A 15,269-nucleotide genomic window follows, 5' to 3' on the forward strand; every position below is an offset into this window, starting at 1 on the left:
ACCTACTGCTAATCGAACAATATTTCTCCAAATGGCGACTCCAAGTGAATCCCCTGAAGAGCATAGCCGTGCTATTCTCCAGAAGATCAGTGTGCTTCCTATAGAAGATATTCTCCTTTTCAACACTAAAATTCTGTGGAAAACTGAGATCAAATATCTTGGTGTAATACTGGACAGAAAACTGACTTTCAGCTCCCATATCAAGACTCCTTGTGCAAACACATCAAAAACCATTGCCCAGCTCTACCCACTAATTAACAGAAACAGCAAGTTGAGCACCAGAATCAATCTTCTCATATACAAACTGATGGTTCGTCCAATACTCACCTACGCTTCACCGGCCTGGAGTCATACTTCAAATACTAATATTCTTAAATTACAACGTATCCAGAATAAATGTCTCAGAATGATCCTGGGCGCCCCATGGTTCATCCGAACTGTCCAGCTACATCGGGACACAAATGTCCCCTATATTTACACTTTCATGCAGACTATAGCAATCAGATTTTTCTCAAATGCATCTGTGCACCCTAACAAACTGATCCAACTGGTTGCTTTCTCAATTCACAGCTTCTCTCAAGATAGCCGGGAATATGAAAAGCTTTTGCTTCACCCGTTAAGTCAGTAATGTCAATAGTTAATAGTAAACTTCAACACTGAGGACTAATCTCCTAGCCCACCCAGGGCGAGCAATTAGCTCATAAACTTTCTCCACTCACAGTTTCCCTCACGATAGCCGGGAATATGAAAAGCTTTTCCTTCTTCACCTTTATGTCAGTAAAGTTGATAGTCGATAGACTTTTGGCACAACACACGTTTCATATTTTGAACTTAAACAAATCTATCTGTACATTTAGAAAAGTTTTCTTTGTGACTTCTTATTTAGATCTATTAATAAAAAATGCTTGATGTTTCTTCGTTAGTAACCAAAATAAATAAATTGAGTTCGTAGTATTTCTAGTATTTATGAAAATTCGAAGACGAGGATGAATTCTGCAAAATATACGAATTAAATTCCTTGATATATTGATGATAATTCAAAACTGTTATATTCAATTACAGTGTATTAATTTTTTATTATTGTTGTATAGTAGAAAAAATGAAGTATTTGATGCCGTAAGCAGTTGTGCATATTAATATTAGTTGCACAGGCTTCGCTCCCTAGAACGTTGCGTGCATCTGGCTGTCCTATTACGTGCAACAGCATGTTTAGAATTTATTTGTTAAAGCATCTGATTTTGTTGCATGTGGTACGACTGCGGTGCTGATTATACGTTATAGCTACTCATTCATTCTTAACGCAGGTTATGTTATGTGACCTTTGATTCTTATTCTAATATTGGGGGGGAGAAATACTTCTTTGAGTTTTATGCTTAATTATTTTAAATATAACGAGTTATAAATATTGACTAAATGTGTTATTTTTATAAATTAAAACTGATACGTAAAAGGTATGTTTGAAAATATGGTTTATTACAGGTTACTGTTTGTAATGCAAACTAATTTAATTTTTTTTCCCCCTTTCACATAGGGACTTTACTGTTTATACACATACACTTCACTTTTCACCTTCGTGTCACATTTTTATTTATAATGCATTTAAAACAATGAATCAAAGAATTTGATTAAAGAACCATTTCCCATTTGTGGATTGGAAGAAAGAGAGAGAAAAGCATTCCCAATGCGGTGACAAATGGTAAAAGGACATGTTCCTTGAAATATCAGCTGACAAATGCTAGCTCTCCAGCTAGCATTTGTCAGCTGATATTTTTTTAAAAAAAAAAAAGAGCAGGAAGACTGGATCATCTAACTCTTAGCCCACCTCCAGCACTAAATGCATGATAGGTTTCCTATCTTGTGTTTGCATAAAAAAAAAATAAATAAAATAAATAAAAAGTACACTAGCGTCTAGAAAATGTCATTTATTTTTTAAATAATGCAGTTAAATGGTTTAATACATTTCCACATGAGTATTTTGACACTTAGGCTTATTAATTATAGTTAAAAAAATTAACACCAGCAAACAGAAAAAACGTATGTTAAGCTAATTATTTATACTAAAAGTTCACTACCAACATGTTCATGAAAGTTTGGTATCAGCATATATTGAATTTTCATAGTTATTCATTATGTGCTTCCATGGAATCCTGGTGCTCATCATACAAATGCCTTCCTGTTTTATATACTGGTTATTGTTCTTCTCTTTATGTAGTTGTACATTCCACAGAAAGATAAGAATGCCATTCATTGGCTGATTAGCATAGTAATTGTAGGCTATGGCAATTATAATGGAGGACTTCGAATGTAGGGCATAGATTGGTAGGATGGAAATATAATTTATATACTTACCAAGGGATAATTATTTAAAACAGTATGTGGGGTTTAAGAGTTGTTCTGAATGTGGTAATACTATTGGAAAATGTATCCATAACCTAGGTATTCACTCGGTCTCCATTTGGGGAAAATTAGCATGTCATGTCTTGGGAGTTTGTTAAACAATTGAAATTCTCATTTAAGAAGAGGCATATGGGGAATTATAGATATGGTGATTATGACCAAGGTCTCTAGCCTAATCATCAGACCTCCATTTCTTTCTCACATGCACACACTTCATTCAACTATATCTTAAATGCCTCACTGCCTCTGTATTCACCACACTCTCAGGTAATGCATTTCAATGAACTACCACTCTTCATGCAAAAAATGTGTCCTCCCCTTAGCTGTATAAGAGCTCACACTCTTATATAGCTTCCAGGAATGGCCTCTTGTTCTCCCTCTGTCTCCTACCATTCTATGAAAAACCTCTTCCACATTAATCTGGTAATAACCCTTACCAATTTATATGTTTCAGTTATATTCCCTTCTTCCTCCTATCCACTAGACTCAAAATTGCATTTCCTGAATCCACATACTCAACATTCCAGAGACCTGAAACTATTTAATGGTCTCTGGACCTTTTCCAGTATTTCTTCATCCTTCTGAAAACCAGGTGACCAAATCTGTGCACCGTAATCTGTATGCAGCATGATCAAGGCCTTCAACAATCGAACCACGTTTTTCTTTTACACATCAATGTTCTCTGCAGTGATACAGATTTTGGCTGTTCACACAATTTTAGTTCTTTCCCTTAAATTTTAGATCTTTATCCTCCATCATCTCCAGATCCTGTATCTCTAACAAGTTATCCCCCAATTATATACTCTGCATGCCATCTTTGCTTTCTAAATTTGAAAACTATATACATTGTAATGAACTAGTAATCTCACTACATCCCATCACCCACTCTATTCAAAACCTCTTGTAATGTGACAACATCAGCTCTACCTCCTCACACTTCTTCCTGGCTTTGCATCATCTACAAATAATTGCATGTCTTCATTCAGTCCTTTCTCAATATCATTACCATACAAGTTAAACAACAATGACAAACAGAAGCACAACAACAATGGCTAATTGTTTATTGGCATACTGCAATTTTGCTGTCCTTAACAAGCAAGTCACATTTGTTCTTTGTACAGTTCGACCGCAGATATGAGACCCCCCCCCCTCAACACTTCTGCACATGGCAGAAGAAGGTGAATCCATTCTGATACTAGGCAGTCAATGCATTTCATTGGATGAGTTGTTATTACACATCAGAAAATTTGCTTTTCTTTTATGAACATTCTAGTTTATGAAGCAGTAACTATTTGCCTGTATGACAGTTAGAAAATTTTACTATAGAGTACGTAATTTCACGTGTTGGTGACATATTCATACATCGCCTTATTCCTTTCTCCCCTTCAGCATTAATTGACTCTTCCTGGCACTGTGCCAGCTAGGGTTCTCACAACTGGGCAGACTATACATGGCATGCAGCTGATTGTTACCTTTCATATTACCTTTCATATTTTGCAAGCTAAAGAGAATCCCAAACAGTTTTTTTGATATGTTGCAAGTAAAAGAAAAATGTATACGGCAGAATGATTTTAAAGAATGCCGATGGTAGGGAGGTAACAGAATCAGTTGATATAGTGGAATTACTGAGTGAGCACTTTGCAAGAGTATATCATCTAGGTGGTGATATTGCAGGAATGAAGGAACCAACAGCTTATATGGGAATTGTGGTGAATGAAGTGGAGGTGAATAGTCTATTACAAAACCATAATGTGAATACATCTGTGGGATTGGATGGTATACCAGCTTGTGTCGTACATGAAGCGGCTAAAGAATTGTCAGTGCCCTTGACCATTTTGTTTAATTTGAGTCTCTCATCTGGATTAGTCCCGAGGGGGTGGAAAGAGGGGAAAATAGTTCCATTGCATAAAGGAGGTTTTAAGACTGCTATTGCAAATTACTGACCGATCAGCATATCAGGAGTCGTTGTCAAGGTCTTGGAGAAGATAGTCAAGAGGAAAATACAGGAAAGGATAGATGAAAATGGGATACTGTATGGGGGACAGCACAGTTTTGTGAAGGCTAGATCATGTCTGTGTGAATGTTGAATAGTTTTTCTTGACATGATGTTAGGGTCTCCCTCGATGAGTCTAAGGACTCCTTGGAGTTGCCCGAAATAATAATAATAATAATTACTTAAATAAAGACCTATATTCGGCATGAAACTCTTTGATTCCGATCTTTGAGGTTTTTATTCGGTTTTGAAACAATGTGGGATTTAATATCCCCTTAATTTAAATAATAATAATAATAATATTATGCTGTCTTCATAATGTCTTCTTCTATAGTGCATGCTTAACTCTTCATCCATTCATTTTGCATCTGCATTATTTAACTTCTTAACTCTAGGAATACATTGCTATTTTGCCTCAGCTATATGGTTGAGGAGAGCAATGGCATTGATCTCCTTTCCATCCAATTTCTGATTCCATAGTATAGCTGCTCTCTGTCTTCTGAGTTTTTCATAATCACTAGCCTTATAATTCCACACATATCCCTTCTCTCAGAGAAATCTTCAGTGGCTTGCCACTACCCAGGTGATTACATCATGGTCACTTTCACCAACTGGAGAGGGCAGGGGGGGTGATCAGATCCAAGGCTGACAATTCTCATATCTTTTACATACTGCCCATGGTATTTATCCTTTATCCATGAAAAAATCCCAGATGTCATTTCTTCATTCTAGTCTACACTGAGTGACCACTTTATTAGAAATACTTCCACATTTAGGAAAATGGAGTGGTGTATTCCTAATAAAATGGCCATTCAGTGTATATTATAATTCATATCACTCATAATGATCATCATCTTCTTATTTGTTAGACTAATTTGCCTATACATTTCCTTCTCACTGCCTTCCATGTTACCAGGTCTACCGTACCATCCATCTAAACATTTCCTCATGTCCACCTCTAACTCACACTATACTACCTCAAAACCATTGCTAATAGTTCTCCCCTTGCATCTCCACCTTGTATGGCATAACTCCTCCTCTATTATCAAAAACTCTACCTTTCTGATCTTTCAATCATCATGAAATACATCATATTCCTCCTTCTCTATTCCTGTCATGACTTCCTCCTTCTCCACTGATGCAGATGCTCTAAATAACATCATCTGCATGTGTGAAGTAGATTTCTTTGGATTTATTTAGTAGTGTAATATCAGATGATGTACTTCTAAATGGATCTGCTGAAGTCTTCAGGATTTATTAACTAAATTGAATAGCTGCTGTAACATGGTAACAAAAGGTACACTTTTTAGTGAAGATGGCAAATTATATTTGGAAGTGGATAATAAAATAAATTCAGTATGGTGGGAAGCCAGCTGAATGGATTTATCTAGATTAAGGGAAATTGCCAAAACATTATCAGCCAAATTGAGGTAAATTGATGCCATAGAACAGTGGTCTCCAAAGTGTGGTACACATACCCCAGGGGATACGTGAGTCGATATGTGGGAGTACGTCAAAAAAAGTTTTATATTGATGGAAAAAAAAAGTAAGTAATTAATTAAAGATAAAGAATATTACTTTCTTTTATCAATTAAACATATATCTAATATAGGCAAAGACGTTATAAAGATCCTGTAAACTTAAATTTGTGAGTAGCGCACATTTAGTGACTATGCACACATAATCATCCATGGCAAAGCTGTCATGTTTTTTAAAACTAGGGAGTAAATCTCTTACTTCTTATTGCCATTGTTTGTAGAGCATCCTAGTGTTGACAAGCCCAACTAGAGAAGGAAAATTGCTTAGTTATCCTGCTATCTACAGATGACACCACAGTTGTATTAATTATTGAATTACCAAATATACAAATAAATTAAACTTGGAACCAGACCTTCGTATCACAGTATCAGAAGCCATCAACCCAGAATTTCAAGAAATTATGAAAGAAATGCAAGGCCATTGTTCACATTAAATATTGTAATAAATATGTTTGTAAGCTGTTAATAATAAAAATAATGTGTAAAAATATCTAGCTTTTTTAATTATTATATCATGATACAAGGCATATTTTCTCTTTATAATACTTATTACAATAGATTTTTGCTCAATCAATTGGGGTTATGCACTATTTATTTTTTCTGTCTTGCGGGTACGCGATCAAAAAAAGTTTGGAGACCACTGCCATAGAGGACCTAAATATTTGATGTGAACAATTGGAAACCTTACAAATAACTTATTCATTTGGAAGAAGATTGTTCATAAAGTATCTAGCAATAGTGCATACTTAACCATATAGTAATATAATGTATCCTGTATACTCCATGAGTGTGCATAAGGAATGATGTTGTATTAATCCCACACACATGGAAAGTTGCAGAGCCTATAGCATGTTTTTGTTAGGTGTAGACAGGGTTAAAATTCTGTTAATACAGATTCTTAATAATATAGAAGGAATTTGTTAATGCTCTTGAAATAGTTGCACATTGGGTTCCTTTGGTAATACCTTGAGGAAGACTATCTAAGTTATCTTATCAATCTAAATCTGAGTTTATGGTCTCTAAAGAAACACACATCGGCAACACAGAAGGCTTCAGTACAAAGATTTAGTCCTGCCTTGGACTTTTTGTTGTAGCTGCATTGCAAAAATTGCTATTTGTATGCACCGAAAAATATGAATAATTTATGGACTGTTTGGGTAAACGAAAAAAAGGAAAGCATTAATACATGTGAAAAGTGTCTTGATAGATTATAGTGATTAGAAATGGGAGCAAGAGTCAGGACCATAGTATAAGAGCTTAAACAAGAGTTAGTGAAAATGAAAAGCAAAATGAAATATCTGGAAGAGGATATTAAACATCTAAAGAAGAGATTGGCTGATGAGAAGGAGGAAGTTAGTATTATGAAAAAAGAGTCAAAGGATAGTCATATGCCATTGTATGGGGACTCAATCATTAGATGTGTGATGACTAATAAAGTACATAAAATATATTCCTTTCTGGTGGAATAATGAAGCAAATAACTGATGCATTGTAGAAAAGGGACTTAGTTGGGGGAAAAAAGAAAGATGATAGAGGCTTGAGGAAGTTATTTTGGCTGGTAAAGAATAATAGTGTTATTGGAAAAGTCATAGGCGTGTTGCCTAGATATGACAGTAGTAAATTGAGGAGAGCAGAGATAATGAATAGTAAGATGGCTGAGTTGTGTGAGGCAAAGAGGGTTCAATTTGTAAATCTGTGGAGTGAATTTGAAGTAAAATTGGAATGGTTTCAAGTTATTATTATGTGACACCTCGAGGGAGGGCACCTACTCTACAACTCTCTGTCTCCGCCACTCAATCCACTAACTACAGTGAACCACATCATCTACACCAGTGCCATCTACTGCCCACTACCACCACTAGTTTTCACAGACACTCACAAACATCCATGCCCATGGCAGGATTCAAACCCCCAGCTTTTGGCTGGAGAGCAGATACGCTAACCACTCAGCAAACCAGACTAGTTGATGGATTGCATTTGAATGGGTTTGGTGTTGGGCATTTAGCAAGGCTATTGTTTTCTGAGAAGGTACAGAGCGAAGAAGTTAATGTAGTAAATGATCAGAGTCTACTTGTTAAGCAGGATAGCACAACTAAACCGATTGTATGATAGTAGAAAGATGGATATGAGGTTGAGGATGTGGTTGCAGCAGCACAAGGTGATGGAATGCATAAAAGTTAGAATGGGACAAGTAGGAATGGAAATCAGAGTCAAGATCAGAAAAACAGGAGTGGTCTGACCGAAGAGAGAAGTGTAGCAATGCAGTTAGAATAGAGAATGTTGATGTGCTGGTAGAATGATCTCAAAGACAGAGGGATTGTTATGTTTGTACACAAATGTAAGGAGTATTCGAAACCAGAGAGCTGAGTTTTGTAGCATTGATTAAGTCAGTATGCCCAGTGATAATTGAAATAAGTGAAACGGTTGTCTGAGGAGGATGTGATGTTGGAAATCGAAATGGAAGGATATATAATTTTCTGGAAGGATAGATATGTGAAAAGAGGAGGGGGGGGGAAATGCTGTTAATGATTGTAGAGGAATTGTGTCTACAAAGTGTGGAAGTTGATAGTTCATGCACAGATTTTGAATCTGTGTGGTGTGAAGTTGAAATTAACAGGCTAGTATATCTGATGGCATTCTGTTATAGGCAAGGAAATGTTGAGATTACTGATTGTGAAATGTTTAGGCAAATTGGTTGAGCATGTAAAAAGAAGATGATCCTGATGGGAGATTTTAGTTATAGGAATATAGAATGGAAGGAGGAGTAATGCATTGGAACAAGGAGAGTGAGTTTGTTGAATTTCTGAGAGAGAAATATCTTAAGCAGCATGTGACTGAAGCAACTAGAGGTTTTAATGTTTTGGATTTGGTGATAACTTCACAAGATGTAGTTGTTAATGAGGTGTTGACACTGCTGCCAGTTGGCGAGAGTGATGAAACAAGAAAAGTTACTGTCAAAAATGGATATTATTATTATTATTCCTGATACCTCCAAGGAGTCCGAAGACTCATCGTGGGAGGACATCTACAACTGTCTCTGCACCTAACCTCTACTACGAATCATCTCTATCAACGCCATCTGCCGCCCACCTCCAACACCACCACAACTAGTAATTTTTGTCTGTAAATTGCGTGTGTTCTGAAGGGCCGATTTGTATGTATGCGAGATGAAAAACCCGAGTTTTCGGGAGAAAAAACCCTGCTACCTCCGTATGAGATCAGCTAACTCACCTTCGATTGAAATCGACCAGATAAAGATTCCTCCCGTCGCGACGAGAATCGAACTTAGGCCTATTCCAATCGAAGGGCGCAATGTACTGTCGTTCTTCCAATTGCGCTACGGAGGCAATCTAAAACACTAATGGCAGCAGCAGCATCGACATTTGGGAATATCAACTGCCGACATCCACCATACACTGCCATCTGGCTTTCCATTAGCCCTGAACTCCGACCGAGTAACTGTATTTCGCACCTCTACTGACAACACCACTGCTGGACTAGCTAAAAGTTCCTCCAGTCGGCGACTAGACTTGACTTAAGCCTGACTTCGAACAACCAAGCACAGAGCACGCAAGCAACACTTCCACTGAGCTACACAGGTCTCCATATATGTGGAATTATACAGCAGGTGATTCAGGGAGGTTTTATAGTCAGTTTGCATCAGTATGTTGGGTAGATGAGCTGATCAGAAGGATATTGACAGTGCATGGAAATTCCCAAGGCAGTATCTGACACAAGTAATGTATAATTGCATACCAAGGCTTAAGCAAGTAAGCAGAGTAGTAGTAAATGGATGAACAGTGAAATCAAGCAAGCTGTGCTGGAAAAGAAAAGGCTATGGAGGAGATACAAGACTGTTGGTGGTGATCGGATCCATGAACAGTGTAAAGTGCAGGTTAGAAAGGAAATGAGCATTGTAAAGAAAGAAAAGGTGCAATATGAGAGGAGATTGGTTGGTTATGAGAGCTGGTTACCAGCTGCTGGTTTTGAGAGCTTGTCTTGACCAGCTCACATACTCAGCTGGTCAGGCCAAAGTTAACTGAAAGGAATTTTCCTGCTATATGGTAAGCAAGAGAGAGAATAATTATGGCGGGTTAGCACTGATGGATAGTCATGGCAGCAGAATAACAGTTGCAAAGTGGAGTTATTGGATGAGCACTTTATCAGCGTATGTCATACTTCTGTAAATGATGCAGTAAAATAAATAGAAGGGGATGCAAGAGTATTAGGAGAATTGGAAGTGAAAGAACCAGAATGAATCAGGTGTTGATTGGGTTAGATGTTAATAAGGCTGTGGAAATGGATGACATATCATCATGTATAATGGATGACATATCATCATGGTTATTGGACAGAAGTTTCCAATTATAGACCAGTCTGTATAACTGCAGTTGTGGTCATGGTGTTGGAGAGAATATGGAAATACAACTTCTTATTATTTCAAATGTGGTATCACTTTTGGTCTGGCTCCCACTGATGAGACCTCAATAAAGGTCGAAACTGGTCTGGGTAGTGACCCTTCTCATAATGCATAGTATTATACATGCCCATAAGGATGTGCTTTGCATTGTGGGATACTAAGGCACGTGATGTGAAGTCATCAGCCTCTATATACGAGTTGCCCAGTCATGAAGTTACTTCACACATAAACTTTGTTTGCTTACACTAGGATAAAGGATTAAACCAAGAATATAATTTCTTGGCATCTTTAATTTATTGGAGAGTGTCCAGAGACGAGTGATTAATACCATATCTTGAGTTTGGAATGCTGGCTATGGAGAGAGGTTGAAGAAATGTGGATTGCAGAGTTTAGTGAATTGGAGGAAAAGAGGTGATGTGATAGAGACGTTTAAGTTAGTGAGAAATGTTTAAGTTATATAAGAGTGTGGTGAAGAGGGGTGTGAGGAGTAGAGTTTTTACATGGTGAATTGTCAGTGAATGGAACGCATTACCAGAATGTGTTGTTAATGCAGGAAGTGTTAAAGATTTTAAGAGTGTGAATGATAAATATGTTGTCTGTTGAATGAACCTCCCATGATGGGTCTGCTGATTTCCTGAAGGGTACAATAATGATGATAATAATGGGTGCGATAAAGGGTGCGATAATGATGATAAGGAGTGCTTGGCTGATGGTACAATAGAAAGAGTGGCTTTAGCAATAAAGAGAGGGCATGAAACAGACAAGATGATAGTTATGGTGGGTACGAATGACCTGAGAGGTAGTATAAATCAGGTAGGAAAAGATTTAAGAACATTATTAGATATTGTGAAGAGGAAAAGTGTCAATGGGAGAATAGTGTGTGTGCTGCCTCGTTTTGACAATTACGAGTTAAGTAGACGAGCAATGATAATGAATGATATGATTGCAAGAATGTGCAGAAAAAGAGGTCTGGAGTTTGTTGATGTTTGGAGTGTGTTTGAAGGAAAAAGGCAGTTGTATGCTAGAGATGGACTGCATCTTAACATGGAAGGACATAAGAGATTGAAGAAGTTATTGTTTTCTGAACAGGTTGAAGTTATTGGGCAGGGAAACTAATATTGAAAAGGTTGAGTGTAAGAGAGAGAAACTTTAGCACTGATTGTGTATTTATTGATCCTTATAGGCAGAATAAATTGCAGAAGAGAGGGGAAAAAAATCAGCATAGGACTACGGTAGTTAGTGACTTATATATCAGTTCTAAAGCCGGTACAAGATCTAGAGGGAATCTGCAATTTTTGTATACCAATGCTAGAAGCATTAGAAATAAGAGAGAAGAATTTTTGGCATTAGTCAGTGAAATCTCACCAAAAGTTGTAGGCATTAGTGAAACTTGGCTGTCAGCAGAAGATGTGGTCACTGGAATTGAATGTGATGGGTACAGTATTTTCAGGGAGGATAGAGAAGATAGAACAGGAGGAGGAGTACTGTTGATGATAGCTGATGTGTTGCAGCCAAAGAAAGTAGTATATCATGATGATAGACATGTGAATGAGAGTTCATTTGAGGCAGTCTGGTGCGAAATAGTGACCAACGCAACCAAATATACAGTTGGATGCTGCTATAGGCCAGGGAGTACAGGGGGAGATATTGAATTCATGCATCAGCAACTTAGTGCAATGAGTGAAGGCTTAGTGATTATTATGGGGGATTTTAATTATGGTGATATCAATTGGAAGGAGGAAATATCACGTAGCAAAAAGGAAATGGAGTTCATACATCTGCTACGAGATAATTACTTGAAACAGCACGTAACTGAAGGGACACGTGGTGTGAGAGTGTTGGACCTGGTTATTGGTTCAGAGGTTATATGCATAAGTAAGGTGACCTCGTTACCTCCAGTTGGTGAAAGCGATCATGTGGTATTGACTTGGGAGGTTGCAGAATCTGTGGATTTTTCTATTAAGAAGGGGTATGTACGAGACTACAGGTTAGGCAATTATAACAAGCTTCGGAGTGAGCCTGCAGCCATCCCATGGCAGAACATATTGCAAGGGAAAGATGTTAGCAGTGCTTGGGATAAAATCAGCGGGTATCTGAGGAAAGCAATATCAGATTGTGTCCCCATGGTCAGGAGGTCAAACAAGGCAGGCATTAGATGGATGAGCAGTAGTATCAAGCTTGAACTACAAAAAAAGAAAATGTTATGGAGAATTTACAAGGAGAAGGGCGATCAGGACACCCATGAGCAGTACAAGGCTCAAGCTAGGAAGGTTACAGCATAGTAAGAAAAGCTAAATCAGATTATGAGAAGACCTTAGCCAAAGAGATCAAGGGTAATCCCAAAGAGTTCTTCCGCTATGTGGCAAGTAAGAGGAAGAATGACTTCGGAAGGATAGCCTTAGTGGGTGCTGATGGTATTGAGGTGACAAAATCAGATGTAATAGTCGAGTTACTGAGTGATCACTTCTCAAAAGTCTATCACCCAAGTGAGGATATCTCTATACCTATAGCAATACCTAATGTGAGAATTGAAGCTAAAGAATCAGAGGTATTAAATATATTGTGAAACTTAAATGCAAACACTGCGGTAGGCTTAGATGGAATATCAGCTCGGGTGTTGCGTGAATGTGCAAATTAATTGTCAACCCCTCTTACCTGGATATTTAATTTAAGTTTGAACTCTGGTATGGTCCTTAGGGAGTGGAAGTTAGGCAAAGTGGTTCCTTTGCATAAGGGTGGCTCTAAAACTGCAGTATTGAATTACAGACCAATCACCATCTCAGGAGTAGTGGTAAAAGTATTGGAAAAGTTGGTTAAAGACAAAATTCAAGAATGGGTGGATCAGGATATGATACTCTATAGAGGCCAACATGGTTTTGTTAAAGGTAGATCCTGCCTTAGCAATCTATTAACTATCCATAATAGAATAACATCAGAGTTGGACAAAGGAACTGGCTACACAGTGGTACTTCTGGATTTTGCTAAGGCTTTTGACAGGATACCCCATAGAACACTGTTACGCAAATTGGAGCAGATGGGAATGGATATTAAATTGGTGATATGGATAGGAGAATGGCTCAGGGAGAGATACCATAAGGTGGTGTATGGAGGAGCCGAGTTCAGAATGAGGCAGGTGACCAGTGGTGTGCCTCAGGGCTCTGTGCTTGGGCCAATGTTGTTTAATTTGTATATAAATGATATAGGAAACGGCTTAAAGGGAGATATTCAGTTGTTTGCTGATGATGCAAAGTTGTGTAGTGCAATAAAAAATCAAGCTGATGTTGAAAGTTTGCAGGAGGATTTAAATAAGCTGGTAAAATGGGCAAAAGAAAATGGATGTCAGTTCAATGTGGAAAAGTATAAAGTCTTGCATTTTGGGATTAAAAGATTACCAGCTGTGTACTACATAGATGGAAAGGTACTCCAAGAGATTGATGAGGCTAGGGACTTAGGGGTATTGGTAGATAAGGAGATGAAGTTCAGAGGACACATTGCTAAGGTGTCCAAGATTGCACATAGGATTACTTGGTTGTTGAGGAACACACTGACATCCAGAGATAAAGAGGTTATTATTCCCCTTTATAAAGCATTGATACTTCCACATTTGGATTACTGTGCTCAGGTCTGGTCACCTGGATTCCTTGGAGATGAGGAGGCTGTGGAGAGGGTTCAGAGAAGAGTGACCAAGTTGGTGAGTGATATAAAAAATGCTCCCTACATTGATAGATTGAGAGCTTGTGGATTGCAGAGATTGGTTGATAGGCGAAGAAGAGGGGATATGATAGAAACATTCAAATTACTAAAAGGTTTTTATAGGATTGATGCAGGGGAAATGTTTCAGCTGTGTGATAGTGATGGAAGAACAAGAGGTCATCTCTGGAAATTAAAGAAGAGTGTGGTTAACAAAGGTGTCAGAACAAGGTTTTTTGCCTGGAGGGTGGTGAATGAGTGGAATTCATTGCCTGACTTTGTTGTGAGCTCTTCATCTGTAAATGAATTCAAGAAGAGATATGACAGATATTGTTTTGCTAGTTTGGGTCTCCCGCGATGAGTCTACTGACTCCATGGAGATACCCGTAATAATAATAATAATATCAAGATTTTGCTTTAAACTTCTGGGTCATCTTTTCTCTCTACAGTATTATTGTTTCATTTGAGTGATGAGAGATATACATAGTGACTGTCATTAATTCTGATGGAATTGAATAATTCTAAAATTGAACAACTTTAAACTTATTACATCTAATGAGTTTATAGAGGTGAATATTTAGTCAATTTTCTTTTTCGACTTTAGTGAATTACAAGTAAACTATTTTTCCTTTGTGTAAGGCTTATTTAACTTTGAGGCCACACTGATTTTATAAAAAAAAAAAAAAAAAAAGCACAATAATGCTAGCTTGCCAGAAGAAAGATTGTATAATTTTGATTCTATTTGTCAACTATAGGGACTTCTAGGCCTTTTCTTAGTTACTGCCTGAATTAATCAATCTTTTACATTGGCCAGTGGTGTTTTTTCCCTTGCCAGAAACATCTATTTTTAATGTTGGAACTCATAAAAATTGATTAGTATTTGCTCAGTTTCAGACAGCAATACAGCTTATTATGTAGTGGCATTAGTTATATCAGAACTCCATGGAGTCAAAATTCTCATTTTGGAAATCCCACTGTTACAACATATCAAACCATTTCTTAAACTCATTCACCATCTCAGTACTCCCTACACATATACATACGCATATACTCTTAGGCAATTCATTTCAATATTCTCCTTGCTCACTTCCTGTTTATATAGTTCCAAGCTGTTCTATAAACAGTTCAATAAAAAACCTCTTCCACATTTATTTGATAAAAATCCCTTACCAACTTATATGTTTCAGTCATATCCCTTCTCCTCTTATTCACCAAGCTCTGCAAATTGCAT

The 15,269-nt window shown here is 37.4% G+C and overlaps 1 protein-coding gene across 4 annotated transcripts in view; it reads left to right on the forward strand.

Annotated features, from left to right (window-relative positions):
* Positions 1-986: 986 nt before the first annotated feature.
* Positions 987-15,269, forward strand: part of LOC150100873 (protein IMPACT-A-like) — a 172,672-nt gene continuing 158,389 nt past the window's right edge. For 2 of the 4 annotated variants that reach the window (XR_016549170.1, XM_090401687.1), the window contains exon 1: positions 1,205-1,451. The gene's annotated coding sequence lies outside the window, so the exon portion shown is untranslated. Of the gene's footprint in view, positions 1,064-1,182; positions 1,452-15,269 lie in introns of those variants that run through there. The other 2 variants (XM_090401689.1, XM_090401688.1) reach the window with 2 other exon arrangements.

The sequence above is a fragment of the Typopeltis vanoorti genome, chromosome 12 (genome assembly GCF_054136105.1).
Source record: "Typopeltis vanoorti isolate ZY-2024b chromosome 12, IOZ_Tvanoo_1.0, whole genome shotgun sequence".
NCBI classification, from domain to species: Eukaryota; Metazoa; Arthropoda; class Arachnida; order Uropygi; family Thelyphonidae; genus Typopeltis; species Typopeltis vanoorti.